Source organism: Leuciscus leuciscus, assembly GCF_965113295.1.
Source record: "Leuciscus leuciscus genome assembly, chromosome: 1".
Classification (NCBI taxonomy): Eukaryota; Metazoa; Chordata; class Actinopteri; order Cypriniformes; family Leuciscidae; genus Leuciscus; species Leuciscus leuciscus.
In genome coordinates this window covers 20343458-20358732 of record NC_138725.1, presented here as the reverse complement: position 1 = coordinate 20358732, position 15275 = coordinate 20343458, and the positions used below count along the sequence as shown (strand labels likewise).

Sequence of the window (15275 nt, the reverse complement as noted above, 5' to 3'; positions counted from 1 at the left end):
GTAACATTTGGTGGTGGCAGCGGTGGGATGTTCCTTTAAAGGGATATCTTATTTCTTTGGGATGAGTTTTGTGAGTACTGTTGTTTGTGTGTGCGGGTGGAGCGACCATGAAAGAGCTATTGCTTGAATGAATAGAGTGCAGGTTTCGGACCGTAAGGATCATATGAGGTTACTCGGGAGGTTAGTGTTTGTGGTGGTAAGTTTAATCAGAATGTCTGATTTTGATCTGGTTAATTTTACGAGTACACCAACTGTCGAACAACTAGATAACTGTAGGAAGGACGATTTATTGTGCATTGCTGAACACTTCCACATTAGAGTTTCTAAACAGGAGCTTAAGAGTGAAATTAAAAACGTTCTAGTTCAGGAGTTGAGGAATTTAGGTGTGTTGAAAATGGCTGATAGATCGGTGCAGGGTCCTCGCCGGAGCTCTGAAGTTTGTCATTCAGGTGAGGAGGATGCGAGTGAGGTGGAGGGTACCGAAGCCAGTCCTTTTTCTCCGACTGGGTCGGGAGATCAGTCGCGTCTCAGAGTACGTTTGGCGAAAGTCCAACGGGAAGAGCGCGAGAGGGCAGAGGACCGTAGAGCTCAGTTAGATTTGCAACTTCAAATCCACCGTATGGAGATAGAGGCGGATACACAAATTAAGTTGCGTGAGCTGGAGCTTAAAGCAGCCAGAGAAACACCGGTTCCCAAGTTCCCTGGGCCAGGTGCTCAAACCGGGCAGTCAGATACTGTTCCAACAGGTGCGAGCGCAAGTACGTTTGATGTGAGTAAACATATTTCTCTTGTTCCACAATTCAGAGAGACTGAGGTTGACTCATACTTTAATGTATTTGAACGAGTTGCTTCTATGCTTAATTGGTCAAGAGATGTATGGCCGTTGCTGCTCCAATGTAAGTTGACGGGAAAAGCTCAGGAGGTATGTGCTGCACTGTCTTTGGAAGATAGTTTAGATTATGACGTTATTAAAATGGCAATTTTGAGGGCTTATGAGCTCGTACCGGAGGCTTACAGACAGCGATTTAGGAATCATAAGAAAGTTTCAAATCAGACGTTCGTTGAGTTCGCTAGAGAAAAAAGTTTGCTGTTTGACAGGTGGTGCGCATCGAATAAAGTATCAGATTTTCATGCTCTCCGTGAGTTAGTTTTGTTAGAGGAGTTCAAAAGTTGTATTCCTGATCGTATTGTTGTCTATCTAAACGAGCAGAAGGTGACGTCATTGTCACAGGCATCTGTTTGTGCGGATGAGTTTGCGCTGACGCACAAGAGTGTCTTTACTCTTGCTCGGACTGAGAAGGCTTTGTCTGTTCCTTCTGTGTCGAAAGATCAGTGGCGTTCGAGAAATGTTCCAAAAGCTAACGAGGGCAGAGAATGTTTTTACTGTCGTAAACCGGGACACCTTATTGCTGACTGTCTAGCTTTAAAGCGCAAAGAGCAAGGTGCCAGTACTACGAGTGTCGCTCTTGTTAAAACTGTTGATCGCACAGACTGTAAGAGTTGTGATGACTTAGATGTTAGTTATCAACCTTTCCTGATGGAAGGATTTGTGTCTGTTGATGAACAACCTCTGGAACAAGTCAAAGTGACTATGTTGCGTGACACAGGCGCGATGCAGTCATTTATTGTGGCTGATACATTACCGTTCTCTGAACGTACTTTTTGTGGAAGTCACGTGTTAGTACGTGGTCTTGAAATGAGCACTATGAAGGTTCCTCTGCATCAAATTCATCTGAAGTCAGATTTGTTTTCAGGAGTTGTGAAAGTTGGAGTGCGTGACAGCTTACCAGTGCATGGAGTGGATTTCATTCTTGGTAATGATATTGCAGGTGGTAAAATTGTGCCGCTATTAGAGGTTTGTGATAAACCTGTTTTGACTCATGACACTGATGAAATGTCAGAGAAATTCCCTGAGGTTTTTCCTGTTTGTGCTGTGACGCGAGCACAAGCTCGTAAGTACGCTGATGCCGACGATCTGTCCTCCACTTTCATGATACCTACGTTTGTGAACGATGTCCTGTTGCCTGAGGCAGGTAAGCCAGATGACACAGTCATTGTTTTCAAATCAGATGATTTGAAATTAGAAGTTACCAGCGAGAAAATAATCGTGGCCCAAAAGAATGATTTTTCTTTACGTAAATGTTTTTCTTCTGTCATTTCTGTGGAAGAGGCACGAAAGAAGAGAAACGCTTACTATGTGCATAACGGGTTGCTGATGCGCTGGTGGTGTGCTGACGTTGCGAATGAGTTGGAGTGGGGTTCTGTGACCCAAATTGTCATTCCGATGTGTTACAGACACTTAGTACTTTCACTCGCTCATGATCATGATTTGTCTGGTCACTTAGGCATTAAGAAAACGTATCATCGAATTCTGAGACATTTCTTCTGGCCCAGAATGAAGGCTGATGTGGCAAAGTTTTGCAAAACCTGTAAGACATGTCAATTTTCGGGTAAGCCAAATCAGGTGATTCCGCGCGCACCACTGGTCCCTATACCAGTGATGGGAGAGCCTTTTGAGCACGTCATTGTAGACTGTGTTGGACCTTTACCCAAGTCAAAATCTGGTAATCAATATCTGCTTACAATGATGTGTACAGCGACGCGTTTTCCTGAAGCGATTCCCCTGAGGAAGATTACGGCGCCGGTGATCAGCAGCGCGCTCGTAAAGTTATTTTCCATGTTTGGACTACCGAAGATTGTGCAGTCTGACCAAGGTATGAATTTTTTGTCAAAGATTTTTACACAAGTGTTGAAGACTTTGAATATTTCTCATAGAGTTTCAAGTCTCAGGTCTCTTTAGAACGGTTTCATCAGACTATGAAAGCGATGTTGCGTCGGTACTGTGTGGATACAGGTAAAGACTGGGATGAGGGGATACCGTTAGTTTTGTTTGCTGCTAGAGAAGCAGTACAAGACAGTTTAGGATTTAGTCCTGCTGACCTTGTTTTCGGGCATACTGTGAGAGGTCCGTTAAAGATGCTCAAAGAAGATATTTTAGATCACGAATCGAATGTTAAAACCACAGTGTTGGATTATGTGAGTAAATTTCGTGAGCGATTGCACAAGGCTTGTACTATGGCACGAGAATACTGAACGCTCAAGTGACAATGAAGAGTAGATATGATCGTAAAACTGTTCAACGTCATTTTAAGGAGGGAGATCAGGTGCTTGTTTTATTGCCTGTCGTTGGTTCTGCCTTGTCTGCACGCTTTGCAGGTCCATATGAAGTAATTAGAAAAATTAGCGACACCGATTACGTGATCCGCACTCCGGATCGCCGAAAGAAATCCCGCGTATGTCATGTAAATATGCTGAAGGCGTACCATGTTAGAGAGTCATCGCAAGATGTTCTGAAAGTTAATGAGTCGAGTACCTCCTGTGCTGCTGCGCTTATGTGCGAAACAGTTGATTTCACTGCTATGCCGGACAAGGAAGATGATGGAGTTTTAGTACAACACACGTATCAGCAGTGCGCCAGATTGAAGAATTCTGAGGTTCTGGCTGGTCTAAATTCTCATCTGTCTCATCTACCCGAGTCTCATAGAAATGATGTGAAAAAAGTAATTCATGACTTTCCTTCGTTATTTCATGACATTCCTTCTCGTACTTCTGTTTTGCAACATGACATCGACGTGGGTAATGCCGCTCCTATTAAGCAACATGCATATAGAACAAATGTTTTTAAGCGTTCTGTGATTAAAACTGAGGTCGAGTATCTGTGCGAGAATGGTCTAGCTAAGCAGAGTTTTAGTCCATGGAGTTCTCTGTGTCTGCTTGTGTCTAAGAGTGATGGATCCGCTAGATTCTGCACGGATTATCGCTTTTGTGACCCAAGACGATTTTCTACAATATTGCGTCATGGCGTTCGGAATGCGCAACGCGCCAGCCACATTCCAAAGGCTTATTAACATCGTGCTCGCGGGTGTCCGAAACTGTAACGCATATCTAGATGATCTTATGATCTATTCGTCTACTTGGTCCGCACATGTTTCAACCTTAAGAGAGGTGTTCGAACGCCTTGAGAACGCTTCTCTGACGTTAAACCTGGCCAAGTGTGAATTTGGTCAGGCTACCGTTATGTATTTGGGCAAAGAGGTGGGTCAAGGTCAGGTAAAACCAATAGGGGCAAAAGTGACTGCGATTGCAGATTTTCCCGTTCCTGTTACGCGCAAGGAACTCCACAGATTCCTGGGGTTGGCCGGTTACTACCGGAGTTTCTGCAAGAATTTTTCCACGGTGGCCAACCCTCTGACGTCACTCCTCAGCCCTTCACGTACTTTTTTATGGAACGATGAGTGCCAGAATGCCTTTGATAATGTCAAAGCTTTGTTGTGCAGTACGCCTGTTTTATCAGCTCCTGATGTTGAACGAACTTTTAAGCTCGAGATCGACGCAAGTTCTGTTGGTGCGGGGGCAGTGCTGGTGCAAGAAGACGCTTACGGTATCGATCATCCCGTATGCTACTTATCACGTAAGTTCAACAAACATCAATTGAACTACTCTACAATAGAGAAAGAGACGTTAGCCTTATTATTGGCTTTGCAATATTTTGATGTCTATGTGAGCTCAACTAATTTGCCTGTCATTGTGTTCAAGGATCACAATCCCCTAGTGTGTTTAGGTCGTATGTACAACCAGAATCAGAGGCTGATGCGTTGGTCTTTGATGGTACAAGGCTACAATTTGGTGATCAAACACAAGAAAGGTTCGGAGAATATAATTGCGGACGCTTTGTCTAGAGTTTAAGCTGTTGTGCTCCTAAACATTTTGTAAGGATGAAAGAAAAAAGGGAACATGTTCTTTCGTTCATGTTTAATGTTTTTTCTTTCTTTTTTGGGGGGGAAGTGTTACGTTCCATGTGTCTTTGTGTATGTTTCTGTTGCTCTGTCTCTTCATTCATTGCTTTCAGGTGGAGATTGCTCATTCGCTGCGTGTAGTCATTACGGGCACGCGTCATCAGCTGTTCCACCAATCCACTACTGCGCTGCTGGGTTTAAAAACCCCATTCACAAGAAGAAAGGAAGATCTCCGCCAGATCTCACTTAACTTGCCCTCACAGAGATGCTTTGTTTAAACGTAACCACTATTTGGAATGTCTTCGAGTTTAATACCATTAGAGACCTGAGTAACACTCCCTTGAGTTTTGTTGTTAGTTTGATAGCATATGCCTAGCACGCGATTTGAGAAAGCGCACGCCCAGTAACAACGGGAGGTAGGCTTTGTTATTGTTATTATTACAAATATTTTTATTGATTTTTCCATCTTCCACAATCACAATACACAGAACCACGAACAACATTAATTCTGGATCTACATACTTATACACACATCAACATACACACCCCTGCAGCAAAAAAAAAAAGGGGGGAGGGGGGGAGGGGGAGGGGGGGGGGGTGTAATACACATAATAGTACTGATTATACTATACTGGCCAATGAAGATTCAAATAAGATAAAAAGGGCTGCCAGACCTCATAAAACTTTGCAGAGGTACCTCGGATATTGTATTTAAGATGCTCAAGTTTAAGACACGACATCACCTCAGTAACCCAGCGTTTGTAAGATGGTGGCAATGCCTTTTTCCAACTGAGAAGAATCAGGCGTCTAGCCAATAATGTGGAGAAAGCTATGAGCTCTATCTGATTGGTTGTTAGCTGCAATTCTTCCGGCACTACCCCAAAGATGGAAGTCAGAGGATTGGGATCAAGATCTTTGTTACATATAAATGAAAACGTTCTGAAAATGCCAGCCCAGAATTTTGTTAATCTGGGGCATTCCCAGAACATGTGACTCAGGTCTGCTGGTTCCAGACTACATCTGGGGCATGTTGCGTCTGACCCTGGATACATTTTAGCCAGCTTGCTCCTAGAAAGATGGAGCCTGTGAAGTACCTTAAATTGCAAAAGCCCATGTCTAATGCATACCGAGGATGAATGCACCAATTCTATTGCCCGTTGCCAAGCTAAATCAGATATTTCTGTACCCAGCTCCTCCTCCCACTGCCTCTTTATATGATCAAGAGATGGGGAAGCGAATCTTTGGATGTTCTCATATATGATAGACACCATACCCTTAAGAGAGGAGTCCATATTTAAGAGCTCATCAATCCAGCCACCCTCTGGCTTGTTCAAAGAAGGAGAAAAATGTTTTTTGACGAAACTACGGACCTGTAGATACCTAAAGAAGTTGGATTGAGGGATCTCAAAATCTGTTCTTAATTGCTGGAATGAAATAAACACGCCGTCTTTAAAGAGGTCCTTAACACACTTGACTCCATTTCTAGACCAGCGCTGAAATGCAGAATCTATGAGGGATGGAGGAAACATAGGGTTCGACAGGATGGGAGCTGAGGGCAACGCTTGTTTACTGTTGAACTGAAGTCTGAATTGTGACCATATTCTAAGTGATCCGCGAATAATTGGGTTATTCGTAAAAAAGCTTTTGCTCAAGGGAATTGGATAACAGAGCAGTGAGCATAGTGATACTGGGTTACACGCGTGCTGTTCCATGAGTAACCAAACTGGGTCTTCCTCCCTCAACCATTGGAATGCCATTTGATGCGCTCTTTCATTAATGGGGAAAAGAAGACTCTTTGCCAAATTAATTTTATATCCCGAAACATTTCCAAAATCGGAAATAATTGTAAGAGCAATCGGTATAGAGGAATGCGGGTTGGACAGAAAGAGGAGGAGATCGTCTGCATAAAGCATAAGTTTGTGAACAAGTCCCTCTATACCAGTCAAACCAGCTGCATTCCTTAGCATAATTGCAAGGGGTTCAATAGCAGCATCAAAAAGCAGAGGAGACAGCGGGCACCCCTGTCTTGTCCCCCTAAAAAGCGGAAAGCATTTGGATATTATACTATTCTTTCGAATAAATGCTTGAGGGCTGGTATATAGAATTTTAATCCATGAACAGAACACAGGGCCAAAGCCAAACCTCCTAAGTGTTGTTAATGAGTAAGCATATTCAATTCTATCAAATGCCTTATGAGCATCTAAGGATATTAGAACCTCTGGGTTAGTGTTAACCTTGGGTGAATAAATCACGTTAAATAAGCGGCGGAGATTGCTAGATAACTGCCTGCCAGAAATAAAACCAGTCTGATCTGGATGAATTATTTTGCTCATAACTGGCTCTACTCTAGCTGCTAGCACCTTGGCCAGGATCTTATAATCGCAGCAAAGTAAACTGATCGGGCGGTAGGATTCACATTTAAGTGGGTCTTTATCCTTTTTAAGAAGGACTGATATGGTGGCTTGTGTCATGGTTGGAGGGAGAGATTTTGAAACGAGGGCCTCTTCAAATACCTTACTCAACAGAGGTGTTAACTTGGCAGAAAACTTCTTATAAAACTCAGCCGGGTAGCCGTCGGGGCCTGGCGCTTTCCCATATTTTAATTTCTTAATTGCACTGTCAATCTCAAGAGCTGTTATGTTGCCTTCTAAAGTGGATTTGTCTGAATCATTAAATGATGGCAACTCTATGTTGCTGAAAAACTCTTCTATCCTGTCAGTGTCATTCACCTCCGAAGTATATAAAGCCTCATAAAAAGATTTAAACTGATTATTGATACCCTGTTGATCTGTAATAATATTGCCCTTACTGTCTTCAATTGCCGCTATAATACCCGCTGCTGCAGATTGCTTCAATTGATAACACAAAAACCTGCCCGCACGCTCGCCATGTTCATAATGAATTTGACGTGATTTCAAATAGAGATCTTCTGCGCGCTCGCAGGTCAAAGAATCAAATTCAGCTTGTAACAGGAGTCTCTCCTTATGCAACACCTCAGAGGACAATGTAGAGTGTGACTGATCGATTGTCTTAATTTCATTCAATATTTCCGTAATCCGCCTCGATTTCTTTTTATTAACACTAGCTTGATACGAAATAATTTGACCCCTCACAAACGCTTTCAGAGTGTCCCATATAGTACTGTAACTTATCTCTGGGGATTAATTTGTCTCTAGAAAGAAATCAATTTGAGTCTCTATGAATTTAACAAAATCTTCATCTGCCAAAAGCCTTGAGTTTAGGCGCCACATACGCTGAGAGATTGAATTACCTGGGAAACTAAGCTTTAGTAATACTGGACTATGATCTGAGATAACTATATTATCATACTCCACTCGTGTCATTAGAGGGAGTAGTTTCTTATCCAGCAGAAAATAATCAATTCTGGAATATTTTTGATGTACCGGTGAATAGAATGAAAACTGTTTGGATGATGGGTACTTAAATCTCCAGGGGTCCATTACGCCATATGTTTGGAGAAAAGCATTGATACATTGCGCTGATTTACTAGCTTGAATAGCCGTAGAACTAGAGCGGTCCAGAATTGGGTGTAAAACAATTCAGATCCCCTCCTAAAATTAAATTATACGTATCAAGACTAGGTAAAAAAGAAAAGAAATCACTAAAAAACTACATTATCCCAATTAGGTGCAAATAGATTGGCCAGGACCACAGGCATGTTATAAAGTCTGCCTTTAATTATTACATATCGACCATTTTTATCTTTCACAGTGACCTCCTCGACAAATTGTACACTAAACACACAAACAACATATGCATGAGTTTAACTACAATACAGAAGACTGACAATAACAACAACAAAAAACAAAAACAAAAATTCTTTGCGTATGAGAACGCAACCTCTTCCAGTTATCCCTGCTCCCAATGGGCTTTATGCACAGCTACACTACTTCCTGAACTTCAGCCAGCTCTTTGTTTCCTGTCTGTCATTATTGGACAAACTGATTAATCCAGGTGTGCCTGACCTCAGTAACAATAATCAGACACACCTGGATTAATCAGTTTGTCCAATAATGGCAGACAGGAAACAAAGAGCTGGCAGAAGTTCAGGAAGTAATGTAGCGGTGCATAAAGCCCATTAGCTTACCATGTGAGCCCCCACTTAAAAACAGAACAATATAAGGCTCTTACAGTTATTGAATTACTAAGCAACCCCAAACAGAGCCCCAGGAGAGAGAAAAAAAACTAAACTAAACAAAAACACTTTTGCTCCTGAGCCGCGATTTCTGTGAAGTTTGAGCACGTGACTGCTTGTAATGACTCTTAGACATCTGACAAAAGCTTCGGGGCTCGATGTAAACTTAGCGTAAACATTATATAAACATTTTAAGTGAACTCAAATTGAACACCGGCTAACCATAACAGTACCAAACCTGATTTGAACTTCGACGGAACAGTCCTTAACTTGGAGTCCAGTAAACTGCCAGCCGCTGATGTATGTGCGATCGATCGTCACTTTCCCTTACAAGTCAGGTTCTTCAGAATGAAGTCTTTAGCTTTCAGCGGGTCCTTGAAGCTTGACTCTCGTCCATCCTGTGTCGTAATCCTCAAAACTGCAGGGTATCTCAACCCAAAGCGAACCCCCTCGCAGTTGCGAAGCAAGCTCCTCACCTCATTGAAAGCTGCTCGCTGCTTGCTCACTGTCTGAGTGAAATCAGAAAAAACACTGGCTTGAAACTTCTAAGGCTCCTTCAAGGCATTGTGCCAATGACGTATACTGAGTTTTTTGAGATACACCAATGTTCTCATAGACTATCATGGCACCCTGGACAAAGACACTGCGTGCCAATTTTCAGTAGACTAACGGTTGGGTGCCCTTATAGCTATTTTCCTGATTTTTTTCACTGTTATAGCGCCAACAAGTGGCCAATTGTCACGATTTTTTTCATGTCAACTCAGATTGAGCTTATGAACATGTGTCCCAAGTTTTGCGAAAATATCTCTTTCTGTTCAAAAGTTATTACCGTTTTATAGTGCCACCTAGTGGCCAATTGTTGAGATTTTATTCAAGTGATCTCAGATTGAGCTCAGGAAGATGTATCCCAAGTTTAGCAAAAAAATCTCTTTCCGTTCACAATTTATAACCGTTTTAGTAAAAGTGGCCCTGGTGCCATCAAATATTTTGGTTCCCCTTATCGACCGTTAATTTAAATTTTGAATTTTTTGGATGATTATTGATTGTTAGACTCCAGAGAATATTCTTGCAGTGGTTTGGTTCCGATCGGGCCAAAAACCTAGGAGAAGTCAGCAAAAATAGGTTTTTCAAAAAAATGCAATTTACTCGAAATTGGAGAAGGGCAAGCAAATCGGAGATAGCCATTTTGTCCGCCTTGAGCCACGGATTCCAACGATATAAGGCACTTGATCCGGGGACAAACGGTCTAAGAGTTATGAGCAATTTTTAACTTTTAGTTGCTGTAGCGCCACCTATGGGCCAATCGGGGTCATACTCTGATAGGTTGTCCCCAAATTGAGGCCTACCATCTGGCCAGGTTTCAAGTCTCTAGGCCTTACGGTTTGGCCTGCACGATGTGTTTTACAAATCCTTACAATTACAATAGGGTTTCAGCATTTCATGCTTGAACCCCTAATAATGATGATCTTAATAATAATTTAAAAGGCAGAAATTAATTATTCTGTACATACATTAAGATATTCAACATATAGATCTTGTAAAAAAAAAATCAAAGTTGATTTATAAGTGATTTTATTACCCTTTTTCAACCATTTAGCATTAAACATTATTTCAACGTGGTTTCAACATTGAAACAACAACTGTCATTATTTCAACCATATTTCAACGTTGAAGGTTGGTCATGTACCGGTTGGTTTTCAACCGTTAAGCATTAAACATTGTGTCAACGTAGTTTCAACATTGAAACAAGAACTGATCTTATTTCAACCATATTTCAACGTTGAAGGTCGGTCATGTCAGCTGGGTAGTCGCTACAATGGTCTATTGCTGCCCTCCTCAGTTCATTTGAAGAATTAAAAAGTGCAAAAAAGTTTTGTTGTCTCTTAGTGCAAAGTAATGATTTTAGAAAACTTCCAACAGCTCTGAGTTCATGAGATTTCTTTCTGTACGATGACATAAACAGTCGATTAGAGCATGGCTCCCAGTTTCTATTTCTCCACATATGCTTGTTTTCCAACCATCCTTCCTAAACCTATATTAATGGCTTTGAGGTTTTGAGGCAATGAAATTATGCATGTTAGGTGATCAAATGAACTGATTTAGGCTAATGTATGTATTTAACAACCTTTAAAACCACGTGCTGAATATATTATGATGTTCGTTGATGTATTATTCTACATCATCAGTTAAATAATCATTAAAATACAGTAAAATACAGGATGAACTCTATCAGTGGCTCTTATTGGCTGCGGGGGTGTTCCGTTCGCGCATGCGTTGGAGGCCGATGACGCCACCGCTCGCTCGCGACGTCTCTTCCTCCTCATTTCAGTTTCAGCTTCGAGTCTTCTGAGGTGAGGAGAGCAGTTCACGGTATTTTTCATATTTACACAACCATCACACATACTTTATACAGTTTGATTAAGCGTCAGACTCATTTCTGTATTGTTTTCATCGATCACAGCGATATTTGTGCGTCTTTTCTGGCGTCTTCCTACTGAAATAAACATTTAGCTGCTAGTGCAGCAGCAGCGAGCATTAGGAGAATATGTTGTTCATTCAGAGCTGAGCGATTTTGTGTTCGTTTGTGTGATTGTCTCGATGTTTGTGTGAGAACTGTTACTGAATGTTAAAGTCAAGAGTTAAACTTTGAGATCTGTGAGGGGAGTTGCTGCTACCGTTTTATGTCTAGCGTTACTCTTTTCACATCTTTAGCAGATCAGATTTATTAATACAGGAACAGATACTGATAAATACTTTGTAAATAATACTTTGTGCCAATAGTGAGCCATTTTAAACTTAGGCTATAGGCTACATAATATAGATAAATATGAATACAGTTTGATATAGGCCTAGACTAAACAATATTGTTTTGTGGTGCTCTTTATTTTAATACAGTTGTTGAACTTATGATCATTGTCAGTTTCTGAACAGTATACAAAACTGTAACACGTTAATCTAATTACATTATTGCAATGAATGTAGCCTAGTTATAAAAATGTCGAACTATATTCGTATGAACATTTTATGGTTTAGTAGGGTAGTTACCTGAGTGTCAACAGTGTTTTTGTTTTTGCCATATTTTATGTTTTATGTGTGTAATATTGCGAGATACAGTATTGTCTTTTAATATAGTTGTCTTTCAGTATAGTTCATTATAGCTTTATCACATAATGTGTTTCTAACAGCAAACACTCAGAATAAAGTGAGATGATCTGCTGATGATCCTGAATGGCTTGTTGAATGAGTGTTGATAGTCTGAGGCCACATCCACACGAAGCCAGAGCTTTCCCTATCCGATATTTTTTTCCCGTTCAAAAAAAAAATTCCGTAAACACGGCGTCGTCTCAAGAAATATCTGCGTACACATGCCAGATGCATGCCAGACAGTATGTGGCGCTGTGATTCTACCACAGACATACACTAAAAACGGAGAAGAAGACTTAAAGCATGCGCATAAACCTTGCGCACTGTATACAACAATAATATTAGGCACAGCAGCTTCTTTTTTTCTTTTCTTTTTTCTTTTTTAATCAAGAACTTTGTTGAACAATATGAAAAACCATAAATGTAGTTGCTGTGACTTAACGGTGTCTGACTAGCTGACACTTGGTGTGATGACATCATCGTTTCACAAAATTTACGGATTGGCCGTACACACGAAAACGCAAAGGCGGCGTTTTCAGATTTATCCACCTTGGGACCCGGTTTCAAAAAATAGCCGTTTCATCTCCGAAAACGGCGGATCCGTGTGGACGAAACGCCAATACGATAACAAATTTATACGTATACAGCGAAACGCGTCTCCGTGTGGACGGGCCCTGAGGCTCATCAATATTAACAGATCTGCTGAAAACACTCTTTATTTCATGACAATAGTTCCTGTTTTCACCTAATTTATTATGCTGATGTCTTCAGATCTCCTGTACATTGACACTTAAAGCTCATTTCATTGGTGTCAGCAGACTGAGGGTATTTGATGGTTACTATATGTAGCCTCTGTTTATTTCTGTTTATGCTTTCAACTGTTTTTCTTACCATTATTTATATTTGGGAGAATTTACATTATTATATTCTGTTGTCCATGAGCCACAAAAAAAAAACAAAAAAAAACACCGTAACTGATATATTTTAGATTTTGGCGGATCAGCTCCTCCCATATGGAAGTAAAATAATGTCAAATGTTTTTTAAATAAAAAGCCTGTTGAATTGCACTACTTGAAAAAAAATAGGCATTGCTTTAACCATGCTTGCATTTTAATGCATTGTATTTTTAGTGCTTACATTTTTATGGGCTGAAATTCAACATGGTTGAATATTTAAGCTGTGAATATTTCAATTAAAAACATTTCAAACACCTTTTCATTATTAAAAATTCAATAATCCATATTCACCGTTCATATTTCACTTCCAAAATATTCAAACTGTTTAAAAATACAACCAATAATATTCAACAGGCAATTTTCGGTCCATTTTATTTCGCTTTGCAAATTCGCTTCCACAAATTCAGTGGTTCAAATTCGACAGTAAATTCAACATTGACGTCCAGGAACTGCAGGAAAAGCAGTAGATTGCCGAGCATACTCTCCATCTGCTGTTAGTCGACCTCACCAGCAGATGGTGCAAAAGCGCGTGTTGAAGACAGTTAGAACAAGTCATTCATTCATAAAACTCATTTACAGCAATGTAAGTGTATTTGTGATTATTATGACGGCTGTTTTATGTTAAATTCAGTGTCTTCACGGTAGGGGTGTGCGATATGACGATTTTTTATCGTGGACGATTAAAAGGTCTCCACGATCTGCTTTTGAAGAAATATCGTAGTATCGCGCATTCTCAGTTGCTGTTCTGGTGCCTCTGTCCCAACATACTGAACAACGCGACGTATATTCAGATCAAATGTTAACGCAGCGGAACGGGACACTACAGTTCACAAAAGTTCATAATTTGCATGTGCTTTAATGCCTTGTCGGTTAAACATTTAATTCGCGTGCTGATGCACTGTTCTAACGTGTGCGTTTCTCAGCGCGTACATGTGAAGCTCACATGCACTAAAAGCCTGTCTACCAGCGCCTGGATACTGGACTAAGTTATCTTTCGAGTCTTATTGTGCTAATACTGTCAAATACACACAAGGTTTACGTAAACAAAGTCGGTGATGTCTAAAGTGAAAGCAAACTTGAGAAAATTGAGAGAAAATCTGCTTGTCAAATGCGTGTATAAAAGACGCGTCGAGTGCAGCTCTTAAAGAGACAGTAGCAATAGTAAACACGCTGCCGTTTGTCCTTAAAGGGATAGTTCACGCAAAAATAAAAATGATCTCATTATTTACGCTCTATAATGTTGTTCCAAGCCTGTATTAATTTCCTTCTAATATTGTTCTAATATTAATATTTTGAAGAATGTGGCTATACAAACAGTAGCTGGTCCCCATTGACTTCCATAGGAGAAAAATATACTATGGAAGTCACATTCTTCCAAATAACTTTTATTTTCAACAGAAGAAAGAAACTTATTCGAGTTTAAAACAACTTGAGAGAGTAAATTATGACAATTTGAATTTTTAGGAGAACTATCCCTTTATTGTTAAAACAACAAAATGCAAATAGAAAATCACTCACTGCTCTTGACTGATAACTTTAATAGTAGCTTTTTAATAAGTATCAATTTATAATTTATACAGTGAAGTCTATGTTTTGTTTTATTTTCATATTTGTTCATTTAATTACTTTCTTCAATGCTACTGTTAAATACACCTGTAGCTGAAAACAAAGCACTGTTTATTTAATTTGTATATTAAGTTGTGTGTGTAATGTGTATCTTTGATCTTAATATTTAAAAACAAAGAAAATAATGACAAATATTTTTTTATCTTCGCCCGTCTGCCATTCTTTTTTATTTTATATTTTGTTACCTAAGGTAACAAAACCAACATAAAAAAGAATCGTGATAAAATCGTTAATCGTGATTTTCCTGAAAAAAATCGTGATATGATATTTTTACCATATCGCCCACCCCTACTTCACGGTTACTTTTCCTGTGTAGCCTACATGCATCTTTCTCTACCGTGAACGAGATTATAATGTTATTCCCCGATGCGAATATACAGATCCAATGTTACAATTTTTGAGGTTGACATATATTTCTCTTGGTTGTTTAGTTGCCTTAACTTTATATTGTGGCGATGTGCTGCATGCAGGCTATTAGGGTTTCCCTCAATACTTAAGGATTCCCCTGCTGGACATATACAACGCTTAACGTAGCTTAATGGACTACAGTGATGTAAAAGACCAAACTCGCAGGCAAGCAGATGGACTTAGAATAAC

The 15275-nt window shown here is 40.1% G+C and overlaps 1 protein-coding gene across 1 annotated transcript in view; it reads left to right on the top strand.

Moving 5' to 3' along the window:
- The first annotated feature begins 11261 nt into the window (after window positions 1-11261).
- The window catches only part of LOC309498704 (uncharacterized protein), a 65447-nt gene continuing 61433 nt past the window's right edge, over window positions 11262-15275 (top strand). Inside the window, exon 1 of the mRNA XM_082169574.1 lies at window positions 11262-11322. The gene's annotated coding sequence lies outside the window, so the exon portion shown is untranslated. The remainder of the gene's footprint in view (window positions 11323-15275) is intronic.